The sequence below is a fragment of the Typopeltis vanoorti genome, chromosome 20 (genome assembly GCF_054136105.1).
Source record: "Typopeltis vanoorti isolate ZY-2024b chromosome 20, IOZ_Tvanoo_1.0, whole genome shotgun sequence".
NCBI lineage: Eukaryota > Metazoa > Arthropoda > Arachnida > Uropygi > Thelyphonidae > Typopeltis > Typopeltis vanoorti.
In genome coordinates this window covers 92665049-92689743 of record NC_143568.1, presented here as the reverse complement: position 1 = coordinate 92689743, position 24695 = coordinate 92665049, and the positions used below count along the sequence as shown (strand labels likewise).

General features: G+C 37.0%; 1 protein-coding gene and 1 pseudogene across 4 annotated transcripts in view; one reads left to right on the top strand and one right to left on the bottom strand.

Annotated features, from left to right (window-relative positions):
• The window catches only part of LOC150095660 (protein GUCD1), a 171438-nt gene extending 148656 nt beyond the window's left edge, over positions 1-22782 (bottom strand). For 2 of the 4 annotated variants that reach the window (XM_090409999.1, XM_090410000.1), the window contains exon 1: positions 22428-22782. The gene's annotated coding sequence lies outside the window, so the exon portion shown is untranslated. The remainder of the gene's footprint in view (positions 1-22427) is intronic. The other 2 variants (XM_090409997.1, XM_090410001.1) reach the window with 2 other exon arrangements.
• On the top strand, positions 14052-14150 carry LOC150095661 (U6 spliceosomal RNA; annotated as a pseudogene).
• Positions 22783-24695: the final 1913 nt, after the last annotated feature.

Genomic DNA, 24695 nt, shown 5'->3' with positions numbered 1-24695 from the left:
GTAGATTGGAGTGCCCTCCCATGATGAGTCCTTGGAAGTGGATCGTAATAATAAATTTTTATTGTAAAAAAATAATCTCTGTTAGCATTAAAATGTTATAAAGAAAATTAAAAATGTGTATGTCGTTCACAAAACAAATTTTTAAAGTGTGTATATATACATAATTTTGAAAATACCCCATGTGTGTGTGCATATGTATGTATAGAGGACATAAATAGGATGACTTTTTATGTTGCTCCTGCCCACAAAAGAGTATTTGCAAACCTATACAAAGTACATTTGTTGGTGGGTAGGATAAATTTTTTTCTTTTTCTTTTTATCAATTTTATATATTTTTATATACATGGAACTTTTTCAAGCCACTTCTGAGCTATGAAATTCATCTCCCACCTAAAGATAATCCTAAAGACAAACATCTATGTCCATGGCAGGATTCAAACCTACAGCATATTGGTTGGTGAGCGAGTACACTAACCACTCGGTCAACCAGGCCAGCAAGACCTGGAAGAGGGAACTCTCCATAGTGATATGAACTGTCCTATAGAATCAATTTCTCATACAATGATTTTTCACACCAATAAGATCTAGAGTTACATATGAAAGAAAGTGATCAATGTGTGTGTGTGTGTGTGTGTGTGTGTGTGTGTGTGTGTGTGTGTGTGTGTGTGTGTGTGTGTGATGCAAATCTTTTATACAAAATGCCATTTTTTATCTCAACGTATCAACATCCTACTTATTATTAAATGAATTATCTGTACTGCATTCAGCTCATTAGCAAATATCCCTCCCTCTAAAAAAAATCATTCCCTGTTCACTATCCTGTAAGCTTGATGCAGTTATCTCCTGCAACTTGGTAATATCCAACCTTCTTTCTGAATTCTACAGTACAAAACTTCATTTAAAGACATTCAAAAAAAAATATTGCTGGCAAACAACAGGTGGCATTGCACTGATGGTGGATAGTGTTGTTGTGTATAGATAGAGGATTACGTAATAAAGTGGTGGTTTGTGAGTGGAGTGCCCTCACAAGATGAGTCCATAAACTCCCTTGGCGGTGTCAAGTAATAATAACCTGGCATTCCCTATAATGGTCCATTGAGCCTAATGAAAGATGGGATATGTAGAACCATAAGGCAGGTAGGTGATTATAATAAACTGAGATGGCATCTTGAGCAGTGCAGCACCATAGCTAGGAAAATAGATCACATGGGAGTTAAATGGATGAATAAAACCTTAAAGCGAGAACTGCATTAAAAGAAAATGTTGTGGATCTAGTACTGAGAAGAATGATCAGGATCAAGAGCAGCATAAAAAACAGACCAACAGTCATGGTGAGAAAGATGAAATCAGAATGAAAAGAAGTTAGAGGAATAGGCCAAAGGAAATGCAAAAGAAGTTTTTCACTATGTAGCAAATGGAAAGGAAAAACAACTAAGGAAAAAAAAAATTTTTTTAATTTTTTTTTATTATCCCATGGTATACACCAGATCAATAGAGATCATACTACACCAGATCAATTCATGTATTTTATACAAAACCTTTTCTGGATTGTTATAAAGTTCACATTAAGAAATATTCATACAAGTTAGTAAATGCAGTGGTGATGCTTCCTCGATGTTACAGATTTTGCAGATGGGAAAGACTTTTTTGCCATTGCTAAACTTGGTATTGTGCGGCCAGTCTTGAGGCAAGATATCATAGTTAGTGGCACAGCAATTAAACTTGGAATTGATGATAGCTCCTGGTTTTTCTGCTGAATACCAATGGTGAGTCATGTCCTGGAGAATCATTATTTTTATGTTTTCTTTTTGAGTAGTTTTAAGTATCACTTAATGTTGCAGCCCTTCATTTGCAGTAGACTTCAATTCCCTTTAATCCCACGTTGGATGGAATCCACTGGAAAATTATTTCGGAATCCTTATGTACTTTGTTTATATTTATTACTATGTCTCTAAGTATTTCTTGATGGCTATTGTAGCAGTTCTTAATAGCATGAAGGGCTGCTAATGAATCTGTGAAAAATATAAATTCCCTTGGGTTTTGTTTATCCAAATGTTGCAGTGCTGTGTTAATGGCTATTAATTCTGCATGGTATGAGTTGCATCCAATACTGTTGGTTGTCTTTAGCTCTATAATTTGAGAGCCACAGATGAGTACGCCACTTCCAGAATTGGCAGTTGGATTTTTGGAGCCATCTGTGTAGATCTTTATTGAGTCGGGTCCATATTTCATTATTTTTGAAAGCGCAAATGACCTCAAGATTTCAGGATTTTCTAGGCTTTTTTCTCATGTTTCCTTATTTCAAAATTAATAACTATATTTTTCCTGTCTTGATTTGGAGGAAATGCTGGGTAGTTGGCTATTTTATTTGGACAATCCAAGGGAATTTTATTTTCCATGATTTTATACACTGTTGTTTTGTCTTTATTCTGTTTGTTGGTTATCACTTTTTAAAAAGTTCTTGTTCTATTATGTTGTGCAAGATTGGCTCTTTTTTCTACAAATTTAGTAAGATTTTCTTGCCATCTAATTTTTAAAGGAACAAGGGTGGATTCAAATTCTGCTATTTTTCCAGGAGATGTATTCTTTAGTCCACATATGATTCTAGCTGCATTTTTCTGAATTTTTATAAGCTTGTCTAAACTGGTTTGTGATGTTGCATTCATATGGGTGAAGCATATTCCATTATGGGATATGCTTCACCCATATCCCGTAATGGAATAATGGGTCGGATAATAGAGATATATGTGACTTTTAAGGTTTCAGCATCAGCTCCCCACTCTCTACCAGAGATACTATTCATGATATTTAGTCTTCTTTTTGCTCTGACTGCAATAGTGTTGATATGTTTATTGAAGCTTAATGATGGAACCAGAGTAATATCAAGGTATTTGGGGTTTTCATTAAATGTAATTAGTTGATTGTTTAGCTTAATCTTTGGTCTCCACTTTCTGAGGTGGTTATTAATGGTAAATACACACACAATTTTGATTTTCAGAGTATACAGATAAACCTTCATGGCTTTGTTTAAGTGACCTGTTGTTTCTAAGTTGTTGTGAGTTGAGAATAGGACCAAATCATCAGCAAACATAGCCATCTTTGTTTCTTTATTTATATTTTTTGTTTAAGTTTAAGAAGATGGAAAATAGGAATGAGCTCAAAATGCTGCCTTGAGGCAGTCTCTGTCTTATTTTCATTTTCTTGAAAAAAGTAATATTTATTCTAACTCTAATTGTTCTGTTTCTTAGAAAGTCATAAACCTGTTTAGAACTTTCCCTTCTATTCCAATATGACAAAGTTTAGAAAAGTTTCTGCCTCCACACCTTGTCAAAAACATTGCTAAAATCTATAAAAGCTGCAATGGTGAATTTGGTAGGTTTGATATGAAAGTTATCTTGAATTGACTGGGTTAAGTAGAAAAGTTGATCAGTTGTTGAGTGATTTCTTCTAAAGACAGCCTGAAAATGTGGTAGTATATTATTTTTGTTTAGATAGTAATTCACACATTGAAGTATCATTTTTTCCATCAATTTGCCTGGAATTGAAGTCAGTGAAATTGGTCGATAACTTCCTGGTTGGTCTTGAATTTTGTTAAGCTTCAAAACTGGTATGATTGTTGCTGTCTTCCAGTCTTTTAAAGCTTTTCCTTGTTTTAGGCTATTGTTGTATAGGTGAAGTAGCCAATCAAGGGCTAATGGAGGAAGATGCCTGATCATAATTCCTTGTATGTAATCTGGTTCACATGATTTTTTATATCTACTCTCTCCAAGGCATCTCTCAATTCAGAGATTGTAAATGGATCCTAGAATAATTTGTTTTTATATTTTGGGGAATTTGCAGCGTTTTTATGCTGTCGAACCTGTTTTGATATTTGATGGTCTTTGCTAGTATTCATCTTGTTTGCTTATATTTTGAAAATGAAAAGCCAAGGTATTTGCGATCTCCCTGTCTCCAATTTTGATATTTCCATCCGGGTCTTTTAGCATGTTAGTCTCACTTGCCTTTGGTAGGTCTCTTTATAAATTAGCAGCCAGTTTCCAAAATTTGGTATCTCAAGTGTTTGGATTTAAGTTGTGGCAAAATTCTTGCCACCTAGTTCTTTGTAATATACTAAGGAAAAAAAAATCTTAAGAAAAAGAGACAGCAAGAAAGTGTCAGATGCACTAGAAATAGCCGAGTTATTAAGTAATTCCTTTAGTAAGGTATACATTTCAGGCAGTTCCATTAGTTTTTCCAGACAATGAGGAGAAACTAGATAAAAGAACAGGAGGATAGAATTTGTTATAAGTTTCAGATATTGAAAAAGCTTGCCACGCACACGATACTGAAATTAGAGGGGGGGGGAATCAGCAGAGGTGTATCAGCAGAGGTGTTGAAGCAACGTATAAGAGAATTAACAGTTTTCCCAACCTACTTATTTAAATCATGACTACAATCAACAAGATTTCAGTGGCATTTGCAAGAAGGAGAGTACAATAGTGATAGCAAAATAGTACTTAAGGTTACAAGTGGGGTTCCACAGGGATCAGTACTGGGACCTGTGTTGCTTAACCTTTATATCAATAACATTGTCAATGAATTGCAGGGGGATATTCAGTTGTTTGCAGATGATGTGAAGCTGAGAAGGGTTATTAATAATAGTGCAGATGCAGCAGCCCTGCAAGAGGATTTGAATAAACTAGACAGATGGATGAATGAATTGGGGTGTCGGTTTAATGCAGCAAAATGTAAAGTCCTGAAGTTTGGGATACATCGATGGGAGGTTGCATACTCGATTGGAGGAGCTGTACTGCAAGAAGTAGAGGAGACAAGAGATCTGGGGGGGGGGGGGGTGATGATTGATAGAAAACTGAAATTCAGGGAACATATTGCAAAGGTAGTGAAGGTAACCTACAGGATTGCTGCAATACTGAGAAGGATGCTGACCTACAGAGATAAAAGAGTTATCGTTCCATTGTATGACCCTGATTAGACCCCACTTAGACTATTGTTCTTAAATTTGGTCCCCAGGATTTGACTGTGGAAAGGATACAGAGGTGGATAACAAAGATGGTTTCAGGACTGTACAATGTTAGTTATGAGGATCAGCTGAGCGAATGTGAACTGCAGAGTTTGGTAGATAGAAAAAGGAGAGGTGATATGATTGAAACTTTTAAACTGTTCAGATGTAGTTACAGGGTTGACACTGGGGAGTTCTTTCGCTTGGTGGAACAGCAGGAAGGAGCAATGACAAGGAGCCATTCCTGGAAGTTATGAAAGGAAGCTGTGAACAAGAGGGTGAGGAGTGGTTTCTTTGTATGGAGGGTGGTTGAACCATGGAATACATTGCCTGATAGAATGGTGAGAGCAAGAATGGTCAATAAGTTCAAGAAGTGGTATGATAGACTTTGTGTTTCCTAGGAAGGACCTCCCACGATGAGTCTTTTAACTCCATGGAGGCCTGAATAATAATAATAATAAAAAATCATGTCTCAACATGAGAATTTCTAATGAGTGGAAAAATAAAAAAAAAAACATCTGTTTAATGCTTTCCTTATACAATGGTACTTTATCACTCTTTCTCCCTATGTTGAGAACATTTCTGTTGCAATTAACTAAAGAAGGGAAGAAGAGTAGTATTATTTCCTTAACACATTCCCTTAAATTTATTGAAATGTATTCATCAACGTCACATATCTAGAAAAAAGCAGAAAAAATTGCTTCATTATGTATTTTACCTTTCTCTTACCAACAAAGTTAAAAGTTATTGTACTGTAATTATATCTTCTCTTAATTAATGGTCACATAAAAGATTTTCTTTGCCCTGTTTTATATATATATATATTTTTTATTTTCATATCACAATTTCACTCTTGTGATATACTAACTGATTTCTTAGCTTTTACCATCTGCTCAAGAAATTGTTCACTGCTTCTCATTTTTATAACTTTTCTGTTTAATTTATGCTTAATATCACTAAGCATCCATCTTCAAATGGGTTTCAACTAACTCCAAAGTAGTACTGACCTCCTCTTGTGATGTTTCTCAAAACTATAACCCAAATCTATCAAATTTACTACTCTGAAGGTTTAAGAAAGATGCACTTATCTACTCACCTAATGTCTTTTGCCTATGTTAATTTCACATTCTTCATTTCATACATACAATACAGAAAACAAGGCAATTCAAACTTTGTAACAATGGCTACCATGTGCACTAAGAATATTAAATGACCAGAAGAAAACTTGATTATCAAAAATGGATGCTTTTTGAAATCTACTGCTTTATTTTTCTCAAATTTTTATTCAAGATATTAAAAATATTATTACAGTGGAAAACACATTATAGTGAGATTGAATGAATACTGCAATAAAACAGATGAATTTTAAAATAATAAAAACAAGTTATTCTGATAATATTTGAACACTCAAATGCATTGACTGGTCATCTGAAGTGGAAAGTGACTAAGAAGTTCACTGATATCACAAATTAGAATGAATATAACTTATCATGCAGAGTTTTTTTTCTGAAAGAGCTTCCATTTTATTTTCATTTCACTATTGCTGAAAAAATACTCAAATACATTATAAGATGGGCTGAACAATTTCGAAAACTTTTATTCTAAGGATGTCCTGAAATATCTGCATTATCACTGTACAATGTCTGTCACCTTCCGTGAATCTTTGTGTTTCTATCTTTTCAATTAAAAAAATGAATCTGTATTTTTTTCCCAATGGCTACTTCATACTGACATAACTGGGAATTAAGGAGGTTCTTTATTTCTTTAATCCAAGTGATGTAAAAGCTTGAGACCACTCCAATGGAGAAACAGTGAAGTAATTCAGAACAATGCAAAATTTCATGGAAAAATTTAGCTTAAAAGAAACTGACATGTGATTTAAACAATACAATAATATGTTAGAAGTTTTTTTTGTTTTTGACTTGGTTATACTATAAATTAAATGCGAAGTTTAATTTATTTAATCCTTTATCCAAGTGTAAACAAACGTATTGGTTTAATCCTTTATCCAAGTGTAAACAAACGTATTGGTTTAATCCTTTATCCAAGTGTAAACAAAGTTTGCACATGAAGTCACTTCATGACTGGGCTACTTATATATATATATATATATATAGGCTAATGATGTCACCTCAACTGCCTCAATATTCCATAATGCAAAGCACATTTATACAGACGAAACCCAGACCGGTTTCAACCTTTACTGTGGTCTTATCAGTGGGAGCAAATATTTCACCTTAGATACTAAGGTCGAAGTACTGTTTTTTTTTACTTGGTTATACTATAAATTAAACATGCCAAGAAATTATATTCTTGGTTTAATCCTTTATCCAAGTGTAAGCAAACAATGTTTGCACATGAAGTATCTTCACAACTGGGCTACTTGTATATAGAGGCTAAGGAAATTGATGTGAAGGATTGAATAAAGGATTAAACCAAGAATATAATTTCTGGTCATCTTTAATTTATAGTATAACCAAGTAAAAAAAAACCTTCAACATCTACCTCTAATCCAGAGTATTTTGATAATAAGGTGTGACACTTTCTGACTACTTGTATATGTGAAATATATGATTTCTGCAGTACTTCGACCTTAGTATCTAAGGTGAAATATTTGCTACCAATGCTGGTAGATCGATTTGATCTACGGGATATTTATATATAGAAGTAAGCGTTCTTCATTTTGTGAAATATTTGCTACCTATGCTGGTAGATCGATTTGATCTACGGGATATTTACTTTGGGCTCTAGGACCCATTTCCCAAACTTTATTCTAGTAGAGTTGCTGCCTTCTATCAGACATGACAAAACCTCTCAATGAAAGCATATTCGAAGAAGTTTACAGAGAATTCCTAAGATTAGGAAAACTATTGAGCGACAACTGGCCAGGGAAAGTAAAGCTGTTAGATACATTCCCCCCTACAGCAGTCACAGAAGATAAGATGGATGATTTTAATGAAGGAAGTATGTTGACTGAACCAGAATTAAGTCACTCCATGAATATAGAGGATGCTGCATCTCTGATTAATACTCCGCAGTTTTTGGAAACCGACACAGAATTCCAAACGGTCAAAAAGAAAAGGAAAATCTCTTCTACTGCAGATACACCCAAAATAGCAGAGATAGAACCAGATAATGTAATTAAAGAAAGGGTACCCCCAGTCATCCTAAGGGCCAAGGAGCACTGGACGTCCGTTGCATCCACACTGAAATCTTCAGATATCATCTTCATTAAAGCCACAAACACAGAAGAAGGGATTCGCATACAACCTAAAACATCATCAGACTACAGAAAAATGACCAAACTTCTAGACAACAACAATTTGCCATACCACACTTTTGCACTCAGCAGTGAGAAAAATTTAAAAGTAGTGTTAAGGGGAGTAACTGGAACATTACAAATAGAAGACCTCACTGCAGACCTCCAGCTTAAGGGATTTAGCCCAATTAAAGTCAGCCGAATGCGGAGAGCTGATAAAACACCCTATCCCCTAATTCTGGTGGAAATAAGTAAAGACCAAAAACATATATACAATCTCCAAACCATCTGTGATCTAGTCATAAAAGTTGAGGCATTGAAACATAAATCAACTACAACCCAGTGCCATAGATGCCAAAAGATTGGGCATGCACAACGGTGCATGGGCATGCACAACGAAATTCTGCAAGGCTGAATTTCATTGCGTGAAATGTGGTGGCAAACATGCATCAAATGAATGCCATAAACCTCGTACACTTCCAGCAAAGTGTGCAAACTGCGGAGGTCCACACCCTGCAAACTATAGGGGCTGTATAGCATTTCCCCAAAACCAGTAAACCTCTTCAAGAACAAGCGTCCTCCCATCAAACCATAGTCTCCACAACGGATGGAAGATCGTATGCTGAAGTTACAAGATCAACCTTCCAAAAAGACCCAAAACCAAAGCAGTCACAGCAAACCAACAAGCCTATTCTACTGAACATAACAAGCCACTTAGGTGAAATGCTTGCTGAACTCCAACAAACCAACCCAACTCAAGAAGCCAAGGATATCATCTTAAGGCATACACAATCACTCTTTATGGAAATTCTTAATGGATAAGTCTAAAAGAAAACCGAAATCGTTACAAATTGTTTCATGGAACGCAAATGGTTAATCTATCAAATTACAGGAGCTGCAGGAGTTTGCAGCAGAAACCCAAGCAGACATCATCCTCATAAATGAAACTCATCTTCGTCCAAGTGACAAAATCAGAAAACGGCTATAGCACTTATCGTACAGACAGATGCTTTGCTAGAGGTGGAGGCACTGCCATCTTTGTGAAAAGAAACATAAAGCGTAATTCAATAGCAGAAACCCCAAACAGAACACATGGAAACTACAGGAATAGAAATACATATGGAAAACACAAGCAGCATTACGATATATGCAGCCTACAATCCCCCAAATAAAAAACTCCTTGAATCTGACTTAGATGTGATACTAAATACAGGCAGAGCAGTGATTATAGCCGGAGATTTTAATGCCAAACGTTCAGTCTGGAACAGCAGAAACTCAAATATTAACGGAAGAATACTCAATTTTTACACCACTTCAAGAAATATAACAGTAATAGGACCCACTGAACCTACACATTACGGAGTTACCGGACGTCCTAATGTACTAGATATAGCTATATTAAAAAACATGGCGCACAGCTATCAGATACAAGCAATCAACGACTTAAGTTCTGATCATAACCCCATCATATTACAACTAGGCACCATACAAGATTTAACAGAAAACACCACCACATTTATAAATTGGAAACAACTTCCTTCAGCTTTCCAGGAAAACCTTGGTCCAATACCGCATATAACATCTGTCAAAGATGTAGAAAAAGCAGTGAAGACCAGTGAAAAAGCTTGAAAAACAACTGCTGACAGCTATAACACAGGTATCAAATATAACCAAATGTACACTATCAAATAAACTTCCAGAGGACATAAAATGTCTTATCCAAGAGAAAAACAGATTAAGAAGACAATATCAGAGAACAATGGACCCAGCAGCTAAACAAGCAGTGAATAGAGCAACAAACCAGGTTCGATATGCCCTAAAGGACCACCGTAACCAACTCTGGAATAACAAAATTCTCCAATTAAACATAGAGGATCAATCAATATGGAAAATGATGAAATCACTCCGTTCAAAGCGTTTTACATTTCCTCCAATCCAAGGTGAATCTAATGTTGTCTACAACGACGAGGAAAAAGCTGAAGCATTTGCTGACAGTTTAGAAAAACAATGCAGCCCCAATTATATCAATACAGATATAAATTTCATAAGTAAAATTCATACCCAAGTGCGTAAAATAACTCAAAATGCCTCAATCCAATCCAATAACAAATCCGTGTCACCAACAGAAGTATATGAGATTTTAAGAAAACTAAATAACAAAAAGGCTCCGGGTCCAGATGGAATAACAAACAAGGCACTCAAGTTACTCCCTCGCAAAGGGGTTATGCATCTAGTAGCCATCATTAATGCCATCCTCCGGCTAAATCATTTCCCACAGCGATGGAAAATTGCCGACGTTTTCCTAATTCCTAAACCTGGAAAAAATACACAGTTTCCTGAAAATTACAGACCAATCAGCCTTCTTTCATGCATAGGTAAGATAGCTGAATGTGCTATTCTCACACGGATTCAAGAGGCAACAGATATCAACCATATAATTCGAGATGAACAATTCGGCTTTAGGAAATATCACTCCACAACGCTACAAATTTACAGAGTTATCGAACATATAACCCAAGGGTATGAATGGCACCAACACTCTGGCGCAGTTTTCTTAGACATCACTCAGGCATTTGATAGAGTGTGGCATCATGGACTAATTTTTAAACTACACGAAGTTGGTATTCCATTGCCACTAGTTCTACTTATCAAATCATATCTAAATAATAGAAAATTTAAAATAAAACTCATTCAAAATAAAATCCACAGAGAGGAGAATCATGGCCGGAGCCCCTCAAGGCTCTCTGCTATCTCCCCTACTCTTCTCCATATACATGGCAGATCTCCCCAAACTGTCTCCAGCTATCACCGCTCTGTATGCCGACGACACAATCATTATAGCCAGATCCCTCCGTCCACACCTGGCCACAATCAAGCTGCAGAGAGCAGTCAATGAATTGGAGGATTGGTACACCAAGTGGCGTATCGTAATTAATCCAAACAAAAGCTCTGCAGTACTTTTCACCAGACGTAAAGCAGAACCGAATACAAGCATACAAATGTTTGGTAAAATCATCCCTTGGCGCAATTCTACCAAATATCTGGGAATTCATCTTGATAGACATCTAAACTTCAAGTCACATATGGATAGTGTTGCCACTAAGGCAAGTCAGACTATAGCATAGCTATATCCACTTTTGAATAAGAACAGCTTCCTAAGCATAAACAACAAAATCCTCCTTTTCAAATTGGTAATCAGACCGCAACTAACTTATGCCTCTCCAATGTGGGGTCACGTGACCAAAACCAACATCAACAGACTTCAGATAATACAGAATAAATGCCTAAGAATGGCATTTAATGCCCCATGGTTCATCAGAAACATCCAGTTACATCAAGAAGCCAATCTTCCAGGTATTAAGACCTACATGACAAGCATTGTGGAGAAATTCTTCACAATCACTGATAATCACCCAAATCAGCTAGTTCAACAGGCAGCGGACTATAAGCCCTCAGACAGTTTCAAACATAAAAAACTGAAATCCTCCATCGCAAGAGAAAGCTGATACAGCTCAATGCTCATAATGAGCGGGTAAATTACCCACAATAATCTCATCACCCACAATCTAAAATCCAGATGAAGGGATAAAGAGTCAAGGACTCAGTCCATCAACCAATTAAGTTCAAAGTTCAAAACCTTAGTATCTCTTCTGGGTCTGGCTCTCACTGATGACAATTTATTGATACTTCTCACTGGTTGAAATCACCACTGAGTTTCCTGTCCTAGAGTGATTCAGATCAGAAGTAATGAGTTTAGTAGTGATCTTTAAGAGTCACTCAGTGAGATTTAGAGTAACTAAATCTCACTGTACAGTATCGTGTAGATAATTCAGAGTTTTTGGAGAAATATCCCTCACACTTAAATACCTCAAATAAAGGTTGAAACTGGTCTGGGTAGTGGCCCTTCCCATAATACATAGCATTATACATGTATGTAAAGATTTGCAATATGCATTATAGGAAACTAAGGCAACTGATGCAATATCATTAAGGTGTGTAATCATTAAGTAGCCCAGTCATGATGATACTTCATGAGATACTTAGGTTATTATAATCAGTGTCTCAATGCACACTTGTAGGAATAAATTTTAATATTATATTTAATAAAATGCCTAACAAATATTGTTAGTGAGTAACACCTCTAAAGACTCATCACGAGGACTCTGCCCCACAAATCATGCCACTATCCACCATTCATTAGTTATGACAAAATACCCTCAAAGTGCAATGTAGGACAACACTCCCTTTTCTCTGTTCTCAGACTAACCGAAAATATATTTTCTGTAAATATTACATTATATATTATTATTAGTACGTGACACCTCCAAGGAATCCAAAGACTCATCCAGAGAGGCCACCTACTCTACAACTCTCCATCTCCATCGTTTAATCCACCAACTACAGCAAACCGCCACTACCATCATTATCATCCGAGAAAAAAGAATAAAACTTAGGCCTTTTCCAGTTAAAGAGTGCAATGTACTGTCATTCTTCCAATTGCATTACGGAGGCACTAAAAACTGCCTCAGCAGGACTAGTTTCATCTCTGCAACTCCTTGCACTGAGTGTACTATTGAATGTTACTTGCATCATTAGCACCGCACTATACCAGCAGACAGACACAAAAAAACTCACTTGCCTGTGCCAGAAATTGACTAACTCAGGAACCAGTCTAAAAAAGGCTTAGTAAAAATTCCTGTAGCAGTGACTAGAATAGAACTTACAGTGCTCTTTCTTCAGGCAGTCTAGAGCCATGAATGGCATATGCCATTTCCACTGAGCTACACAGAATATGTTTAAGTAAATGTAATAATAAATTAATACCAAAAAATATTATAATCAGTGTCTCAATGTCACACTTAGGTTACTATTTAGTAATCATTTGATCTAGACCTATATCCTAGTAGTCTGTCAGTCTGATTAAATCCAAATTAAACTCAAATCAAGTCGGGTGTGTATATAAGAATCCTAGATCTAATCTGAAGCATCAATTCCATGCCTTCAGTCACCGTGATTTTAACATCTGTGGGGATATATTGTTGTTGTGAGTTTTGTAATGTTTTTAATGATTAATTTTAATGATTTAATGTTATATTCTCTTCATGACCAAAAAAAAAAAAATAGACTTATTATCAATAAGTCTATTTTTTTTTTTTTTTTTTCCAACTGCCATGGAAATCATCAAGAACAATAGAGTATAGCTCAGATTATAAACTGTGCAGAAGGCTACTCATACACCAAGGAGAACTTCAACAGTGCACAAATACGTTGGGAATTAGTATGAGCACAACATTTGGAAGAAATTTTCCCAACATATTTGTGAACTGTTGAAGTCCTCCTTGGTGTATGAGTAGCCTTCTGCACAGTTTATAATCTCCTCTATTGTTCTTGATGATTTCCATGGCAGTTGATAATAAGTCTGTTTTTTTAAATAGACTTATTATCAGGAGGCAAAGCAACTAAATACAGACATGATCCATATCCTTGCAAGGTTGAAGCAGAACACTATAAAGGCAGCTGTTTGACCAACAGTGCCAGACCTGCACATATTGTTGCATATGCAATATATCAAAACCATTCCACTTGAAGTCTGTTGTGCCATTGGCAACTGGACTCTTGAAATGTAATGTTCACTGTCTACAAAAAAGATCATTGCCAAAGGACTCAACATCTCAACTGTATAGCTCAGTTGAAGTGGCATGTGACATCTATGGCACTAGACAGCACAAAAAAAGGGCATCGTAAGTTCTATTCTAGATGCTGACTACAGGAACTTTTGTACTCACTTTGGCAGTATATTGGAAGTGTACACAGAGAAGAAGTATGAAGAGAAGATTAGCATGGAACCTGCACAAAGATAACATGCAAAATCATAAAGCATTCAACATTTTTTATCATGGCATGTGAAACTGCAAGGTCTGGATGTTGATAGTGCATGAGAAGTGGTAAAGGAGTGTTTGGTGGAAGTAATGATGGCAGACTGTATACCTAGAGTCAGTAGAATAAATCAGGTGGGAATTAAATGGATGAATATCATCATTAAGCTAGAGCTACCAAATAAAAAAATGGATGTTGATAGTGCATGAGAAGTGGTAAAGGAGTGTTTGGTGGAAGTAATGATGGCAGACTGTATACCTAGAGTCAGTAGAATAAATCAGGTGGGAATTAAATGGATGAATATCATCATTAAGCTAGAGCTACCAAATAAAAAAAAAAAAAAAATTGTGGAAGGAATTTAATGAGAAAGGTGACCAGAAGTACAAAGCACAGGCCAGAAACGTAGCCAGTGTGGTAAGAAAGACAAAAGCAGAGTATGAAAGGAAATTAGCAGTGCAGGCAATAGACAATCCCAAATTGTTCTTTCAATATGTTGCAAGTAAAAGGAAGAAAGTTTATGGCAGAATGATTTTAATGAATGTCATTGATAGGGAGGTAACTGAATCAATCGAAATAGTAAAATTACTAAGTGAACATTTTGCAAGAGTATATTATCCAGGTGGAGATAATGCAGTAAAAAGAGAGGTAAAGACTTGTATGAAAACTGAAGTAAATGAAATGGAGGTGCATAGCATATAACAAAACCTTGATGTGAATACATATATGGGGATTAAATGGTATACCAGCTTGAGTTTTATGTGAAGGTGCTAGAAAATTGTCAGTGCCTTTGAACACATTGTTTAATCTCAATCTCGGCTCTGAATTAGTCCCAAAAAGATAGAAAGAGAGGAAAATAGTTCCATTCCATAAAGGTGGCTCTAAGACTGATGTAGCAAAATTAATGACTAACCCAACATATCAGGAATCACTGCCAAGGTACTGGAGAAGTTGGTCAAAAGCAAAATACAGGAATGGTTAGACGGAAATGGGATACGGCATGGGGGGGGGAACATGGTTTTGTGAAAAGTAGGTCATGCCTCAGTAACTTGTTCATGTTTTATAATACAGTGACAGCTGAGTTGGATAAAGGTAATGTGGGTTTACAACAATACTGCTGGACTTTGCAAAACCCTTTTACAGGATGCCACATGGAATTCTAATCAATAAACTGCAGCATAAGGGGATGGATATAAAGTTGATGAAGTGGATAAGAGGGTGATAGGAGAGATATCAAAGAGTACTTTATTCAAAATTAGAGTCCAGAAGAAGAAGGACTGTGACTAGTGGTATGCCACATGTTCTTGAGCTGCTACTATTTAATTTGTACATAAATGATTTAGGAAAGAATCTGAGAGAAACTGTTCAGCTGTTTGCCGATGATGTAAAATTGGGTAGAACAATACTGATGATAAAATAGATGATGATAAGATGATGATAAAATATTGCAGGATGATTTGGATAGATTGGCAGTCTGGACAAGGAGAATGGATGTCAGTTAATGTGGCAAAGTGGAAGGTTTCTTATGCATTTTGGGGTGAAAAGATTACCAGCTGTGTACTGCTACATTTATGGAACTATACTCCAGGAAACTGAGGAAGCCAGAGATTTGGGAATGTTAGTGTACAGGGAGTTAAGTTTAGAGGACACACAGCAAAAGTGGCCAAAGCAGCTCATCAGATTACTTGGTTACTAAAGAATACTTTGACGAGCAGAGACAAGCAGGTTATTATTCCTCTTTATCAAGTCTTCATAAGACCCCCCATCTTGACTACTGCACACAGATCTAGTCAGCTGGATTTCTTGGTGATGAAGAGGTGGTGGAGAGATTCCAGAGGTGAGTGACCAAGATGATAGCAGATCTATGGAATGAACCTTATGAGGACAGGTTGAAGATTGGTGGATTACTGAAATTGGTTGACAGGAAGAAAAGGAGTAAATCGATTGAGACAGAAATTACGGAAGGGTTTTTATTATTATTACGGGCAACTCCAAGGAGTCCTTAGACTCATCGAGGGAGACCCTAAACATCATATCAAGAACATCTAAATCTGATGAGCTGATTTAGCCACTTTTGCTATGTTCCCCCTAAACTTCAACTCCCTATCCACCAACACTCCCAAATCCCTGGCCTCGTCAATCTCCAAGAGTACGGTTCCACCAACGTGATATACTGCGGCTAATTTTTTCACCCCAAAATGCATAACCTTACACTTTCCTACATTAAACTGACATTCATTCTCATTAGCCCAGACTGCCAATCTATACAAATCATCCTGCAAAATTTTGACATCATGTGCATTCACTATTGCTCTACCCAACTTTGCATCATCAGCAAATAAATGAACAGTTCCTCTCAGATCCTTTCCCATCTCATCAATGAACAAATTAAATAGCAATGGTCCAAGAACAGAACCCTGGGAACACCACTAGTAACAGACCTTCTTTTCCACTCCTGAATAAACTACTCTCTGATATCTCTCCATCAACCACCTTCCTATCCATCTCAAAAATCCTATATCCATCCCCATGTGTTGCAGTTTACTGATTAGAATTCCACGTGGTATCCTGTCAAAGGCCTTAGCAAAGTCCAACAGTATCACTGTAAACCCAATACCCTTATCCAGTTCAGCCATCCCTGTATTATAAAATGTGAGCAAGTTACTGAGACATGATCTCCCCTTCATAAAACCATGCTATCCTCCATACAGTATCCCATTTTCATCTATCCATTCCTGCATTTTGCTCTTGACTAATATCTCCAAAACCTTGGCAACGTTTCCTGATATGCTGATCGGTCGGTAATTTGGAACAGCAGTCTTGGAACCTCCTTTATGCAATGGAATTATTTTCCCATCTTTCCACCCCCTCGGGAATAACCCAGAGCTGAGACGTAAATTAAACAATATGGTTAAGGGAACTGGCAATTCCTTTGCTACTTTGCGTAAGACTCGAGCTGGTATACCATCCAATCCCATAAATGTATTTACATTAAATTTCTGTAATATACTATTCACTTCCATTTCATTCACTTCAATTCCTGTATCAGCCATTCGTTCTCTCATTCCTGCAAAATCACAGCCTGAATGATATACTCTTGCAAAGTGTTCGCTCAGTAATTCTACAATTTCATCTGATTCAATTACCTTCCTACCATCGGCATTCCTTAGAATCATTTTGCCGTATACATTTTTTCTTTTACTGGCAGCATATCAAAAGAACTGTTTGGGATTCACTTTAGCTTGCATTGCTAATTTACTTTCATAATCTTCTTTAGCTTTTCTTACCACACTACATTACCCTTCTGGCCTGTGCTTTGTACTGTTCGTGTGCCTGCAAGAAACCTTTCTCCTTAAATTTCATCCACAATTGTTTCTTTTTTTGCAGTCAAGCTTACTGGTGTTATTAACCCATTTAACTCGCACTTGATTTACTCTCTGGACTCTAGGTATGCAGTCAGCCATTACCTCCCTCAAATGCTCCTTAACCACTTCCCATGCACTATCAACATCCAGCCCTTGAAGTTTAAGATGCCATGGCACTGATCCAAGCAATCTCCTAAGCTCGTCATACTTACCAGCCCGGTAATTTCACATATACCCTGTCTTAATTGAAAATTCCACACATTTAGCCACTTTCCAGGTCAAGACCTTATGATCACTCTCACCAATTGGTGGCAATATGGCCATATCCACAATAATCAATTTCTCAGATGCAATTACTAGGTCAAGCACTCTCAAACCCCTAGTATATTCCACTACATGCTGTCTCAGGTAGCTATCCCTTAGTAACTACATAAAATTCATTTCCTTCCTCCCATTTGTCCTCTCCTCTCTCCAATCAATGTTACCATAGTTGAAATTCCCCATAATAATTACCTGTCCTCCACTCATTGAGTCTATTTGCCTATGCATATTGTCTCCATCATCTATTCCATCGCCTGGTCTATAGCAGCACCCAACTGTAAATTTTGTTCTGCTGACCTCAATCTCACACCAGATAACCTAAAATGTGCTATTTTCACTATCCTGAAATTGAACTTCTATTCTCTTTGGCTGCAGTTCGTCAGCTATCATCAATAACACTCCTCCTCCCATACTTTTCTCTTTCTTTACTGAATACACTATACCCCTCACATTCTATCCCACTACCTATATAATCTTCTGTTAGTCATGTCTCACTAATGCCAGTAACCTGTGGCCAGAAAGAACTAACCAAGGCCAAAAATTCCTCTTCTTTATTCTGAATACTCCTGGCATTAGTGTACATAAAGTGCAGAAGTCCCCTAGCTCCACCCCTATTTCATCATCATCATCAAATTCCTGCCATGTACCCACAAGGGGTGAACAGGATATGACAGTACTACATGAAAAAATTATATCATTACTAACTTCCTATCTACAATTTTCCTCCAAATCAGTCTGTTACTTGTCAAGACTCCAACATTATCAGATCTTATATTTCTATCGTCTAAGGCACTTTTTACCGTATCAATCCACCTATATCTTGGTCTTCCTCTGGGTCGTGTTGCTGCCAACCTGGCAGAGAACATTTGTTTTGCTAATCTTTCCTCACCCATTCTGTTTAGGTGACCATACCACCTGAGATTAGCTCTGCTAACGCATTCCTGGATGTTGACAATGTCAAGTTCTTTCCTAATATCCTTGTTTTTAATATGATATTGCCATTGATGCCATCTGTTCACGCCTATAATCTTTCTCAGAACTCTCATATCTGCGGTCTCTAGTCTTTGGTCAAGTGTTTTACTTCTGACCCAGCTCTCAGATCCATAAGTTAAAACTGGTTTCAACACTGTCTTGTATACAGCTAATTTAGTGTTCCGACAAATTTCTCTCTTATTCCATATGAATTTATTCAATTGACTTCCCACCATACCAGCTTTGCTGATTCTGTTGTCTATTTCTATATTTAATTTACCATCTTCACTAAAAATCGTGCCTAAGTAGCCGAAATGTTTTACTTGTTCCACAGGTTCTCCATTCACAACACAGTTGACATTTTCAATGATTCTGCCTATTTTCACTGTCTTTGTCTTTTTATTGCTGACCTTCATACCATATCTATTACAACAGCTATTCAATTTAGTCAGAGAATCTTGCAGACTTGTATTTTGACACCTTATACTAACTATCCCATTTTGGTTTGTTATCCTTCGTCCTGACTCGGGCATATTATCACATTCTTACACTCAACTGCCTCACTGATGTCTGCATGTCCACTTAACAGCATCCCCATCCTCCCTAAAAGCTCTAGTTTCCCTGATCCTGCACATCCACTTTCACTTCATTCAGCAACAATTTTTCCAGTCTCTGAACACCAAATCCATTCAGATGCAAACCGTCCTTCTCGTATGTCCTTTCACCAATCAAACTCACTCCACACCACTCCTCCTGCATAACCTATGAATAGAGTCATTCGCAATTATGGCCCTCCTTCTCAACTCTACTTTGTCATACTGCGGCAATAGACTATCTTAACTCTCTCACTCTTTTCTTTTGCTACCATTATCATCTAGTAATTCTTTCAAGTCCTCTCTCATAGCAAATTTTTCACCTTTTAAATCATTCGTTCTGGTCACTACTATTTTCTTTCATCTTATACTTCTGTGCTCTAATAGCCTCACTTACACTATTAATTTTCTCCCGGAAAGCACGATTTTGTCAAACTGTCATCTATTACATCTTTTACTACTGAATCACCATATAACACTTGCTCCTTAATTTTTCTTTCATTCCCGATCATGTTCTCATTTATCTTATCACGCACTTGCTTCTTTTTGTTAGCTGATCCACTCGGTAGACATTTTTGTAATCGCTCCGGCTGCTGCTTCACCCTATGTATCACTCCGTGCAACTGAGCTATCTCCCTCAGTGTAGTTAACTCTTCATTTTTTTTTTATTAGTCAAACCATTCTCTCACCCTGTGCTTTTACTTTCACCATCAACTGTATCACTTTTAAACTCACTCTCTATGCTCTCTGGCATTACATCACAATTTTCTATCACACATTCACAATTTTCTATAAGATCTTTATAAGATTAATATAAGAACAATCTTTATAAGATTAATACAGAGTAAATTTTTCAGAATAGATCTGGTGGTGGGAGAAATAAGGACAATCCAGGAAAACTGAGTAAGAGTGTAGTTAGCAAGTGTTGAGAACTAGGTTTTTTGCTTGGAGAGTAGTGAATAAGTGGAAGAGGTTGCCAGAGTCTGTTGTGCATGATTGTGAATGTGCAAAGTACTATATGATAGATACTGCACGAATATTGGATGGATCTTGACATAATGTATATGGCCTCCCTCAATGAGTCTAAGGACTCCATGGAGTAGCCCATACTAATAAGAAACTGAAGCTTATCAGTGGTGAATGGAAAACCAGTGTGTGGGAAAGGGATGCTCTGGAACACTAGGATTTCCTAATCTATGAGAATGGACTTGAGTTGACAGAGAAAATTATAGTGTTAACAACAAACCAGCCACTTGAATATCTCATCCATAAACCATGGCCCACACAACACTTTTTTTATGGATGAGACTATTCCAACAGCCCCAAGACTATTCCAACAATTATGCATTATCAGAACTCCTTTTGGGTTATCTGCTATATGCTATAACATGAATGTGCCTTTCTGTCTCCTCCAGGAAATCTTAGATACATGCGAGCTTCTGGGAGTCAATCTAAATCCTGCCACTGTGATGATCGATTTTGAATGTGCTATAATCATTGCTATTTCCACAGTCCTTGGAGACCATGTCATCTTATGGCTGTTTCTACCACCTGAACCAAAGTACACAAAGAAAGGTGCAAAGTTTAATGGCCGACTACTAGTGCAACATTTAGGGCTGACTGTTGAACACAATGATAAACAGGTAAAACATTTTTGTGGAATGTTGGATTGGCTTTTCTACTAATGGATGAAGTGGCCAATGGAATATCTGATGAAGAATATTCCTGATGTTGAAGGACTGGAAGTCTTTGTGGACTATTTCAGCAGCACTCATTGTTCAGCCCTCGTCACATCCAGCCATCAGCTCTTTCTCATGTAACACTTCCTTCAGTACACTTGAGAAAGATCCCTCCCTTGTTTAAAACACAGTTATCAAGAAATCACTGATGAGAGGAATTACACCAACAATCTATATGAGAGGTGGAATTTTTCTTTCCATGTGCCTGTGGGGCATGAGACCACCCAACCACTAGAAGGCATTAACATTAAAAAAGATCAGGCTTTGTATAAACAGCCCTGATTAAGGATTCCTGTGGTGAGCCTCATTCTTTGAGGGTAACCACGATCACAACAGCAATTGAAAAATCTATGTCTGACTACTTGAATGAAGACTTTGGAGGAACTTTTGAATGGTGTAGATCGCAGCCTGATCTATACCATGGAAGTAAAATGAACTTCAATGCTTAATGAGATTTTCAATATTGTGCTATATTTTTATTTTTCATAGATAGGATATGATGTTCCCTTTATTATGTTAATTTTTATGATCCCACAGATAATTTTGTTCCTTTATAAAATAATGAATTATAAATTTATAATGTGTTATATTATTTTTTTTTTTTTATTATTATTTGACACCTCCAGGGAATCCAAAGACTCATCGAGGGAGGGCACCTGCTCTACAGCTCTGTCTCCACCACTCAATCCTCCAACTGACACTACTACACCAACGCCATCTACTGCTGCCCACCACCATTTCCACAGACAATCACAAACATCCATGCCCACGGCGGGATTCGAACCCGCAGCCTTTTGGCTGGAGAACGGATACGCTAACTACTCTGCCAACTAGGCTGCCATTATTGTATGCTACAGTATAATGCCCTTCTTTAATGGAGTCTTATGATATAATGAATATAATATATTACATGTCGGTGAAGTGTTCATAAACTACAAATAATAATAATGAAAATTATTTAAATATTTCGAAATATAAGAGGATTTTGTCCTACTCTGCACTTTAATCGAGGATACACTAATTGAACAAATGAAATATATCGGAAGGTTAAAAAAACATGTCCCAAGTTTTAATATAAGGATAATACATTTAATAAGTTCTTTAGACCATATGAGCTGAAAATAATAATTAAAAAAAAAAAAAACTGCTACGACAGCTAACAAAATGGGGGGAATGAAGTTATGAAATGCAAGATAATTAACTCATTTAATTAACTTACTGAATTACACAAAAGAAAATATCTTTGTAAAAATAGATCTAAGTTTTGGGTTAACGCGTTCAAATTTAGAAATATATTAAATATACTTGAGTTCATGCAACTTCCCAAATGTCTGTTAAAAGTAGTTATTAGCTTCTCAAATGGCATTTCCTGTTAGTGGGGGCCAAATTCCAAACTGCTCAATAAAACCAGAATTTTTTGTAGCTAGCTTGCATCTAACCTTTTTTCATTCGCAAAACTAACTCACAACAAGTCAGGGAAAGTCGAATTACAGCACAACCAGACACAGATTTATTCTTCCATGACTCAGCATCCCGCATGTTCAATTTATGCTCAAAAAACAACAACTTTCATCGCGTTAGTCAACGTGCATCACATCAGCTGAAATATTTATAATCACAAACTTGTAAATAAGTACAATGCACATAAACAGATAAAACAGCTGTCTTTGTGTACGGTTTAGCAACGCCACCAAAGTATATACGAAAAACGCAACTCACATAAAGATAATATAAGTACTGACATCTAACGGTTAATTATTCAATACTTTTTTTTTTTTTTTGTATGTAAAAGGTCCATCATATTTACCGAAAGACAGTTATTCAATAGAAGTGATTCTTCTCTTATCAGCCTTAAAGAATGATATTTCTATAAGATTTTCACAGCTATTTTAAGATCGAGTCCTACATAAATCACACACACACACACACACACACACACACACACACACACACACACACACACACACACACACACACACACACACACACATCATTATTAACCATTGTCAATCCACTGCTGGATGAAGGCTTTTCCAAGATTACTCCAAAACTGTCAGTCCATGACTCTCTTTTCCCATGTAATTCCTGCAAATCTGATGATATCATCAATCCACCGTGATTTAGGTAGGCTTCATGGTCGTTTTTCCTCTCGTGGAATCCAATCCAGTACTTCTTTCGTCCATCATTAATCTTGTCTTCGAGCAATATGCCCAGCGCATAGTTACTTCAGATGTTCCACTCTTCCTATGATGTCAGAGACATTAGTTTGATTTCTTATCCACTTTTGTGATACCAAGCATACATCTTTCCATGCTAAATTGTGTTGTTCTTAATTTCTGAATTTCCTTTGAATTTAGTGTCCATGTTTCACAGCCATATGTTAATATAAGAAGAATACACTGGTTACAAAACTTTTTGTAACTTTTTTAAGCTTGTGTAGCTCAGTGGATGTGGCGTTTGCATACCACGGCGCTTGGCCGCACGAAGGAAGACTTGGTTTCGAGTCTAGTCGGCGACTAGAGGAAATTTTTCTAAGCCTTTTTTCGACCGGTTCCCGAGTTAGTCGATCTCTGGCACGGGCAAGCAGGTTTTTCCTCCCAGAAACTCGGGTTTTTTCGTCCTGTAAACTCAAGAAAAACGACCGTAGAACCCACATTATTTCAGACAGTAAATATATTGTGTTAGGATTAGGGACCACGAGATGGCGGCACATTTGAGCCGTCTCTCTTCACTGCGTACCGCTTAATTAGTGATAGCCTTGGGCCATCGATCTCTGATTGGGTTCCAGTGGAGATTGAACTGCCCACTCAGTCTCCAAAAGTTAGATAGGGCTAAATGGCCTCGCCTACTCCCGTATACGGGAATAAAAAAAGGCGTTAGCTGATTTTTTTTTTTTTTTTTTACAAAACTTTTCTCTTCAGACATAATGGTAGTTGGCTTTTGAATACTGAATGTAATTTTCCAAATGCTTTCCACCATATATATTTCTAAGCCTTTTTTCGACCGGTTCCAGAGTTAGTCGATCTCTGGCACGGGATAGCGGGTTTTTTCTCCCGAAAACTCGAGTTTTTTGTCCCGTAAACTCAAGAAAATCGGCCGTCGAACCCACACTATTTTCAGACATTAAAAATATTGTGTTAGGGTCAGGGACCACCAGATGGCGGCACTTACTAGCCGCCTTCTTCACTGCGTGCCGATTAATTAGTGATAGCCTTGGACCAGCCATCACCGGCTGCCAGCGAGATTGAACTGCCCACTCGGTCTATATATATATATATATATATATATATATTTTTTTTTTTTTTTTTTTTTTTACACAAGGGTCGCTACCCAGACCGATTTCTGGTGAGAAAGTAAAGATGTCATCATCGGCCTATTCAAAATAAATGGAGTCAGAGTGCACCCAAAGAGAAGAAAAAGAAGGGCAAGAAAGTGGCAGAGAGGTTGAGGTGGGGTGCTGGGGGGGAGGAAGAGAAGGGAGAAGGAGAGGAAAGGGAATAGGATGGGAATGGCAGGTGAGGAGTAGGGAAGGAGGAAAAAAATAGACCTCAGCTCATTATGCTCATCTTGCTA